The sequence below is a fragment of the Panthera leo genome, chromosome A3 (genome assembly GCF_018350215.1).
Source record: "Panthera leo isolate Ple1 chromosome A3, P.leo_Ple1_pat1.1, whole genome shotgun sequence".
In the NCBI taxonomy this organism is placed as follows: domain Eukaryota; kingdom Metazoa; phylum Chordata; class Mammalia; order Carnivora; family Felidae; genus Panthera; species Panthera leo.
In genome coordinates, this window is record NC_056681.1 from 14,512,827 (window position 1) to 14,522,368 (window position 9,542).

A 9,542-nucleotide genomic window follows, 5' to 3' on the forward strand; every position below is an offset into this window, starting at 1 on the left:
TTTTACGTCTGTCTCAGAAAACTACGTGGGCAAATTGAGTACAGAAGAGTGTCACAATTAAACTTGACCTAAATGTTACAAAGTTACTATATACCCAACATTTATTTAATAGCCAGCCCTTTGAGTTCTGTAATGTATTAGGAACAAAGAAAATCTCCACAGATTCTAAAAGCAGAAATTCTATGTCTGGGGCACCTGGGTGGCTCAGTCGGTTAAGCGTCTGACTTCGGCTCAGGTCATGATCTCGTGGTTTGTGGGTTCGAGCCCCGTGTCCGGCTCTGTGCTGACAGCTCAGAGCCTGAAGCCTTCTTCGGATTCTGTGTCTCCCTCTCTGCCCCTCCCCCCTGCTCATTCTCTCTCTCTCTCTCAAATATTAAAAATCTTTTTAATTAAAAAAAATTGTATGTCTGATTTTCTGCCCAAACTGATTGTATTTATTAAAAAGCCAAACATAACAAAATAATAAAATATTGTCTGAAAAAATGTTTTCCTCCAAATTTTTATTTAAATTCAAGTTAGTTAACATATGGTATAATATTAGTTTTAGGAGTAGAATTTAGTGATTCATCACTTACATATAACAGTGCTCAACACAACAATCACCCATTTAGCCCATCCCGCACCAACCTCCCTCCATCAACCCCCAGATTGTTCTCTATCGTTAAGATTCTTACAGTTTGCCTCCCTCTCTGTTTTTATCTTATTTTTCCTTCCCTTCCCCTATGTTCATCTGTTTTGTTTCTTTAGTTCTACATATGAGTGAAATCATATGGTATTTGTCTCTCTCTGATTTATTTTACCTAGCATAATACGCTCTAGATCCATCCCAAATGGCAAGATTTCATTCTTTTTGATGGTTGAGTAATATTCCATTTTATACACACACACACACACACACACACACACACACACACACACACATCTTCTTTATCCATTCATCAGTCAGTGGACATTTGGACTCTTTCCATACTCTGGCTATTGTTGATAGTGCTGCTATAAACATTGGGGTGCATGTGCCCCTTTGAATCTGTATTTTTGTATCCTTCTGGTAAGTACCTAGTAGTGCAATTGCTGGGTCATAGAGTAGTTCTATTTTTAAGTTTTTGAGGAACCTCCATACTGTTTTCCAGAGTGACTGCCCCAGTTTGCGTCCCACCAACAGGGTAAGAGGGTTCCCCTGAAAAAAAATTTTTTTTTAATTTTGTAGCGCAAGCAGAGGAGAAGGGCAGAGGGAGAGAGAATCTTAAGCAGGCTCCATGCAGAGCATGGAGCCTGACACGAGGTTCAGTCTCACGACCTCAAGATCATGACCTGAGCTGAGATCAAGAGTCGAATGCTTTACTCACTGAGCCACCCTGGTGCCCCTACCCTAAAAATTTTTTTAATTATGAAACACTACAGCAAAAGAATTATTAATTCAGATTTTGAGCTATTTAGAAAATACAGCTATTTAGAAATTGAGGCTAAATGTGAGCTATAGCCTTACCTGTACTTATTCTTAAATAAGTACAACTCAGCGAAAGGTGCTAGTGGGAACGGGACATGAAGCCAAAACCAGCGATTGCCAGACCAGCCCCTTTCTACCATAAAGAAAAGTGACATGTCTGTAAAAAACCTATGATTCTTTAAACAAAATCATTTCTTAAAAAGGGACATGGCCTTGACCATTTTATGCAGAAAGCCAATCAAAACTTCAAAGGAGCCTGGGTGGCTCAGTCAGTTAAGTGTCCAACTCTTGGTTTTGGCTCAGGTCATGATCTTGTGGTTTGTGGGTTTGAGCCCTGCGTCGGGCTCTGCGCTAACAGTGCAGACTGCTTGGGGTTCTCTCTCTCTGCCTCTCCTCTCTTTCTCTCTCTCAAATAAACTTGAAAACTTCAAAGGGTAGGAACGCCTAGATGGCTCAATCAGTAGAGCGTGTGACTCTTGATCTCGGGGTCATGAGTTTGAGCCCCACGTTGGGGGTAGAGTTAACTTAAAATTTTTTTTTAAAAAAATCAATAAATCAAACTTCAAAGAACACATTTCCTTATTATACAAAGCAGAAGAAAGAAAATAGATATGGGAAACTTAACCACCTTATTCTAGGAGACAAAGACACCCCCCAAATAAACAGGGCAAGCATAGTACATACGTGTAGTCACAAAAGAATAAATAATTTCTATTTTAAACAGATACAAATTCTAAATATAAAATAGCAAAATTGTTCTGCTATATAGTTAATAAATTTTGTTTCTGGGATGAACATAAACGTTGATTATTGATTACAAAGATCCTGTTGTTTAAATTTTTTACATTAAGAGAGGAAAGAAAAGCTTCCAATGGGCACCAAATTATAAATTTGATAATATTCAGCCAATTTAAAAAAATAATACTGTATGCAAATAAGTCACAGATGAAAAATACAGCATAGAGAATGTAGTCAATAAGGTAATGTATGGTGACAACACTTACCGTTGTGAGAACTGAGTAATAGAATTATTGTCAAATCACTATGTTGTACACCTGAAACTCCTATGACATTGTATGTCAACTATACTTCAATGATAGCTTTTTTAATGCAAAAACTGAAAAAAATACTCCTTGAAACCAAGGAAGAAAAGAAAATCACTTAGATAACAAGCATTGCTACTCAAAACCCATTGCACATAAACATCTGAAATAATGAAACAGTGGGAACATTTTCATTATAACAAAAATGTCTAGGATGCTCCTATTGTCGTTTAGCTTTCTTTGAAAAAAAATTGACAAGGGTAATAAAACACATATATGCGTGTCAAACTATATATAAATATATAGACAAATAATCAACAAAAATGAAAAACAAAATGTGAACAAGTTTATAAGTCAGGAGATTTCCCATCCAGGAAAAGGAAACATTAGAGAAGAAAAAAAAAGCATTGCATTCTCAATGGCAAAGCACCCCTAATTAAACAGCTGGTAATTCAAAAAGAACTGTGTAAAACCTATGGACAGGGCAAAAGTAAAGTCTGAAGGGAATGCTGGAAGCTCCGAATATATTAACCATCAAAAATTCTTGGAAGGAAATATTAATACCAGAAACATTAGTTCTCAAAAGTTGATCCATAAATTTAATGAAGTACCAATAAAAATAGCAATGGGTTTTTTTTTAAGTTTATTTATTTTTGAGAGAGAGAAAGTGGGAGTGGGAAAGGGGCAGAGAGAGGGACAGACAGAATCCCAAGCAGGCTCTACACTGTCAGCATGGAGCCCAATGCAGGGCTTGAACCCATGAACCATGAGATCATGACCTGAGACAAAGATGGACGCTCAACCGACTGAGCCACCCAGGCTCCCCTCAGCAGGTTTTGTTTTTTAATGGAACTTCGTAAATAGATGCTAACATTCAAATGGAGGGGAGTGTGGGAGATGAATCCATTTCTTTAAGAGAATAAGGAAGGGGTTCCCACATCCACAGAATATAAAGCTGTAGTAATTATGGAATAATAATTGGCATAGGAACAGGTGGATCAATGGAATCGAGTAACAAGCCCAGAAATCCACATATCAATTGTAAAATGATTGAATGAACAACAAGTGGATAAATGAACATCCTCTGGGGGAGGAAGAAGAGAAGAAGAAAGTCTGTGTCTGGAGTTGCCCACAGAAGTAAATTCCAGATGAGACAGACACTAACATGAAAAGGGCATACCAATGTTACAATAAATTACAAGAGTTCGGAGTCAGAGGGGAGAGGAGGTCTTAAGCAAAACTTAAGGTTCAAGAAACAAAATGGAAATGACGAATACAGTCAGTGACCCTATATTAAAGATAGAAAATCTACCAGAAGCAAAGTGATAGGCAACATATCTGGAGACCTTTGCCTAGGGCATAGCCAAAATTAATATTCAGAATCTATATGCAGCTTAATAACTAAGAAAAGGATAAGCTCTTGGTAGTGAATAAGACTCTGTGAAAATTCATTGTTCAAATGAAGACAAAGGGCCAATAAAGGTGAAAGATGGTCAGATCCAGTAGGAATCAGGGAAATGCAATTAAATTACTCATGAGCTCTAATTTCTTGGCAAGAAAGTCCCAATACCCAAACACAGATAATATCTACTGTGGTCGAGCTCTGGGAACAAAGAACTCCCCAAACACTGGAGATGGGTTTAAAAATTGGTCCGTGTCTTTTCAAAGTACAACTTGGTAATACTTCTGAAAACAAGAATAGCTCATATCTTTTAATGAACTACGTTTTAGCAGAAAAATATCTGCTGTACATTTACAGCAGATTATTGCAACAGTAAAATACGCAGGGACTGTATGGATATATAATTAGAGGAGTACTTTATGGGATAATCAGACTGTGGAATTGCATGCAGAAGTTGTAAGAATTAGAGCGCTCTCTATGGATAGCCATAGACATATCTCTAGAAGGGGCACCTGGGCGGCTCAGTTGGTTGAGGGTCTGATTCTTATTTTGGCTCAGGTCATGACCCAGGGTCGTGGGATTGAGCCCCGCGTCGGGCTCCACACTGAGTGTGGAGCCTGCTTGGGATTCTCTCTCCCTCTCTCCATCTCGTGTGCTCTCTCTCTCTCAAACACACACACACACACACACACACACACACACACATAGAATACGGTGAAGTTTTAAAAAAGTGTTTACAGGATATTACATAGGTTTTCCCATTTTTATACAAAAATCTAAAAATGTTAATTATATGTATAATTATGTATATGCACACATATAAATGCCTAAAGAGTCACAGTCTATAAAAACTGGAGGAAATGAGATAGGGTTGGGGATCAATGGTGATCAATGAAGAATTTCACTTTTTATTCTGCATTTTTTTCATTAATATGAGAATCTGCAGGGGTGCCTGGGTGGCTCAGTCGGTTAAGTGTCTGACTTCAGCTCAGGTCATGATCTTGCAGTCTGTAAGTTCAAGCCCCACATCGGGCTCTGTGCCAACGGCTCAGAGCCTGGAGCTTGCTTCAGATTCTGTGTCTCCTTCTCTCTCTGCCCCTCCCCTGCTTGCGCTCCGTCTCTCAAAAATAAACAAACCTTTAAAAAAAATGTTTAAATATGAGAATCTGTAAGTATGTTTATAGTTTGAAAGAAGAGAAGTGTGATATGCCAGGACAAACACAGAATTCAGTTTAGCTTTGTTTGATTCTCAGGGTCCAGCTTAATAACCACTACACTCTACTCAATGACATCATGTATATTATATTCATGAAAATTCCTTAAACATTTTAAGAAATATTTTGATCAAATTAAGTATAATTGAATTAAATGTACTTAAAAGTCCTATTTTCTATATGTGGGTGTTTGGCTTGTTTCCAGTTCTTTGATGTCATGCATTGACTAAGCTTTGTCCTCTTATGTTAAATTCTGCAAAAATTCATCAATCACCTAACCTTTCTGTCTACATTGATATGTTTCTGAATGTTCACCGTCATTGCATTTAACCTCTCAACATTAAGGCCAATTTCATTGTACCTTGGTGAGATTAATAAAAGAATTTGGTGAGGGTGCCTGGGTGGCTCAGTCAGTTAAGCATCCGACTTCGGCTCGGGTCATGATCTCACAGCTCACGAGTTCAAGCCCCCCGTCAGGCTCTGTGCTGACCGCTCAGAGCCTGGATCCTGCTTCAGATTCTGTGTCTCCCTCTCTCTCTGCCCCTCCCCTGCTCCCGTGCGCGCTCGCTCTCTCTCTCTCAAGAAATAAATAAGCATTTAAAAAAAAAAAGAATTTGGTAGTGTGCATAATCCCTAAATTTCTTTTCTTATCCAGATGTATCCTGGCATTGCAACAGGTTCACACCAGTCTGTCTTAACTGACCGTTTGCTTTACCCCTGATCAACAGGAGATTTCAGAACAACAGATGCAACTCCAGCCGGAGATTTTGCAAGTCTTAACAAGTCCTAGCAATTCCAACAAGTTCCCAGGTGGTCCTGATGCTGCTGTCCAATACCTGCTCTCTAGCTCCATCCCCAACTCAGTTGGTCTCTGCTGCACCCCCACAGTGAAATTCCTAGCAAATCCCCCGGCACTGCCCATAGTAGACCGTCTTCTGATACCCTTTGGTCAGTACCTCCTTGAGTCGTTTGTTGAGTGACTATGTGAGTCTTGGAAGAGAACTTCCGCTTTCTGACTGGTTTCATCTGGAGAGACAGACGTGGAAAACTTGCCACTGGACATGAGAGTATGAGAAGCCGGGACACCACAGCAGCTGACGTGTTAGGAACTGCCTGTCGGCATCTCAGAAGAAGAGACGAGAAGCTAATGCGTCTGGGACAGGATTTTTTTTTTAATGAAAGAATCATTTTCTCCTCCCCCTTCTCCTCTTCTTCATTCCATCACTAGAGAAGAACAGACTCTGAGAAGCCACACCTTGGAACTGAAAACAGAAGCATGAGAGACCAGGAATCCCACAGCCCCGCCTCCCACCACAGAGCGGGAACAGACTAGACTGTTTCAGACCCCCTAACTTGGACCCTCTGATTCCCTGCTTTACCTGATGGGCCCACAGGGTTGCCACAGCAGCCAGGACCTGGGGTAGAGCAGGCTGCCCCAGTGATCTAGAGTCCGAACTGCCCTCCCTCACCAAATCTGTCCTGGAAAATGAAACTGCCTCTAGCATCCAGCAGACAGGGAGTGAACTCCCTTTCTGCAAGAAGGAAATCCCACTACTAGGGCAGACCCAGCCTACACCCGAACCCACTTATATGGGGCTCAGATAAACACACCCGGAACCTTCTGGTTTCTCAGTCAGGGCCAGTCACCTGCCTACACATTGCCCAGCCCTTCGGGCCCATAGTGTAATGAGGAGAGGATTAGAGCAGTCATCCTTAACTTGAGCTTGTACCACAGGCACTTGTCAAAACATCCATTGCAATCCCCACCCCAGGCTCTCTGAATCAGTAAGTCTGGTGTGGGGCCCAAGAGTTTGTATGTCTCATAAGCTTCTGGGTGCTGCTGGTGGAGGACCATACTTTGAAAACCAGTGGACTGAGGAATAAACAAGACTTAGGCTGAAAAATTATGAGCATTCTTTAGCAATGCCTTCTATGTGCCTCAGTTGTGAGGTCTGTAGTACACAGACCCCACAGGCCTTGTGACCCATTTCCCCCTTGACACTTTGAGACAAAGGGTCTCACTCGGTCATCCTTACCTTCACAAGGTACCTACAGTGGAGGAGGAGAAGTAACTTGGCACCTTAGGCAGAGACACCTCCCCATCCCATGGGCCAACACTGACAAGGTGCCCTCGGGCAAGCAGCACATGCTGTCCCCCTAAGTGTGGCCTGGGTGAGGGATGAAGTGGCCCCAAATGTGAATACCTAGACCAAAGGCCACAGAAGGGGGCACCAGATCCAGATACACTTGTACCCAAAGACAAGTGACACCATCAATAGATGGGGCAGAACAGAAGCCAAAATCGAAGACCAGGAAGGATCGGATGACCCTGTCGGAAGCAAGCAGGACCCAGCAGACAACACCCAGACCAGACATCTTGTCCCAGTCCCGGGACTAAGAGCCCTCTGCATAAAGACTAGATAGATACTGAGGCCCAAGAGGGAGAAGTGGAGAACTCTTGAGGAAGAACGTGCTGAATATCACTTTTGAAATAGGAAAGGAAAAAATTCCTTAGTCAAGAAATGGTTAAATATCAGGAGCTGTCCCCTTGAATGGGATCAAAAGATGAATTTTTATTTCGTCTCATCAGGAATGAGTTAAAAGCATGCCTGCTACCACCACGTCTCCTCAACATTGCAATGATCTTAGTGCAAAAGGAAAGAAAAAGAAATCAAGACAGAAGGATTGGGAATGAAACTATTTGCAGAAGACATGATTATGTCTATAGGGGCACTTGGGTGGCTCAGTTGGTTAAGCGTCTGACTCTTGGTTTCAGCTCAGGTCATGATCTCACGGTTCGTGAGTTCAAGCCCCGTTTTGGGCTCTATGCTGACAGTGCGGAGCCTGCTTGGGATTCTCTCTCTTTCTCTCTCTCTCTCTCTCTTCCCCCTTCCCCCACTTGTGCGTGCTCTCTCAAAATAAATAAATAAATAAATAAATAAATAAATAAATGGATCTAGAAATTATTTCAGGTAAATGAATTTAGCAGGTGCCTAGATATGAAGTAAATATCTTTTTTAAGTCAGTGGTTTTTCTATATGCCAACAGATAATAAATGAAAATTTTAAAATATTAAAATATTCATTTGCATAGTATCAGAGTCATTTCATATAGAGGAATAAATCTAGCAGAAGCTATATTAGGCTTTCAATACTGAAAACAACAAATAATAAGGAGAGAAATTTAAAAGGTTCTGAATAAAAGAAAGAATGTACCATGCTCTTAGGCCTGAAGACCCCCATATTATAAAGATTGCAATTTTCCCCAATTGGTCTGTAGATTTAATGCATTCTCAGTAAAAAAAAAAAAAATCCCAGCAGATTTTACTGTTGAACACCTCAAGTTGACTCTTAATATGTCAAGTTGACTGTAATATGTACACACAAATTTGAAGGTCCAGTAACAGCCATGGTCAAATCCAAGAAAAATGACAAAGCCGCAGGATTTCCTAACAACAAGTGACCCTTCCCATTTTTCTATAAGAAGCCCCCTTCAAGGAGATCTCTCTGATTTGGCTTGCTCATCTCCTTCACTTTTTCCTTGGTGACTGGTCTAGGAGTAAACTTTTCTGAGACGTTGTTATAATAGCACTAAGAAAATGAAACAAGGGGCCCTTGGCTGGCTCAGTCAGTAGAGCAAATGACTCTTGATCTCAGGGTTGTGAATTTGAGCCCCACACTGGGTGTAGAGATTACTTTAAAAAAGAGAGAGAAATAAGTGTCACCAATCCTGCTACTTCAGGCTGGGTTAGATAAGAAAAAATATGCCTCTCTCTGCACATTGTAATTATATAGACAGCTATGTATGGAATTTTTGGAATATGATTGGATCATGTACTTGATTTTTGTGCAACAGCATTCTACTGCACCGAGAGTTACTACTGCATTCATAGCACAGAATCGGTATTTTGGAATGAGTGGAGTATGTTTGCATACTGGGTAGGGAAGTGCTGGGTATTTTGTGACTGATTTGCATAATCTGTCGAGTGGGGATCTCAGTCTTTCTTTAAAGATACAGATTATGCAGAAGAATATTGCTATGTAAGAATATGTATGTAGATTATATGGCTTTCACAAGCTCAATAATGGTAAATAAGGCCCCAGAAATATCTTCTACTTAATACTTCACACCCATCAATTACCAATTAGTTTGCATCTGATTGCCAAAATATTTCTCAAATCCATTCCCTTCTATCTGTTTCCAGATGCATTCCTAGACCAGGTGCCTATTACAGTCCCTGGGGAGCTGAGTGCCCTCAGTCCCTCAAAGCTGCCCCTTCTCCTCCACCCTTTCCTGCTCTGGGAGGTCGGTGGGGGATCCCCAGTGTGCCAACGCTCCCCTCTGCTTGTCTTTCAACAGGAAAACTATATGGAGCCAGTCCTAAGCCATTCTGATTATTAAAAGTATTACTCTGCTGTTCTTAAAAAAAAAAAAAA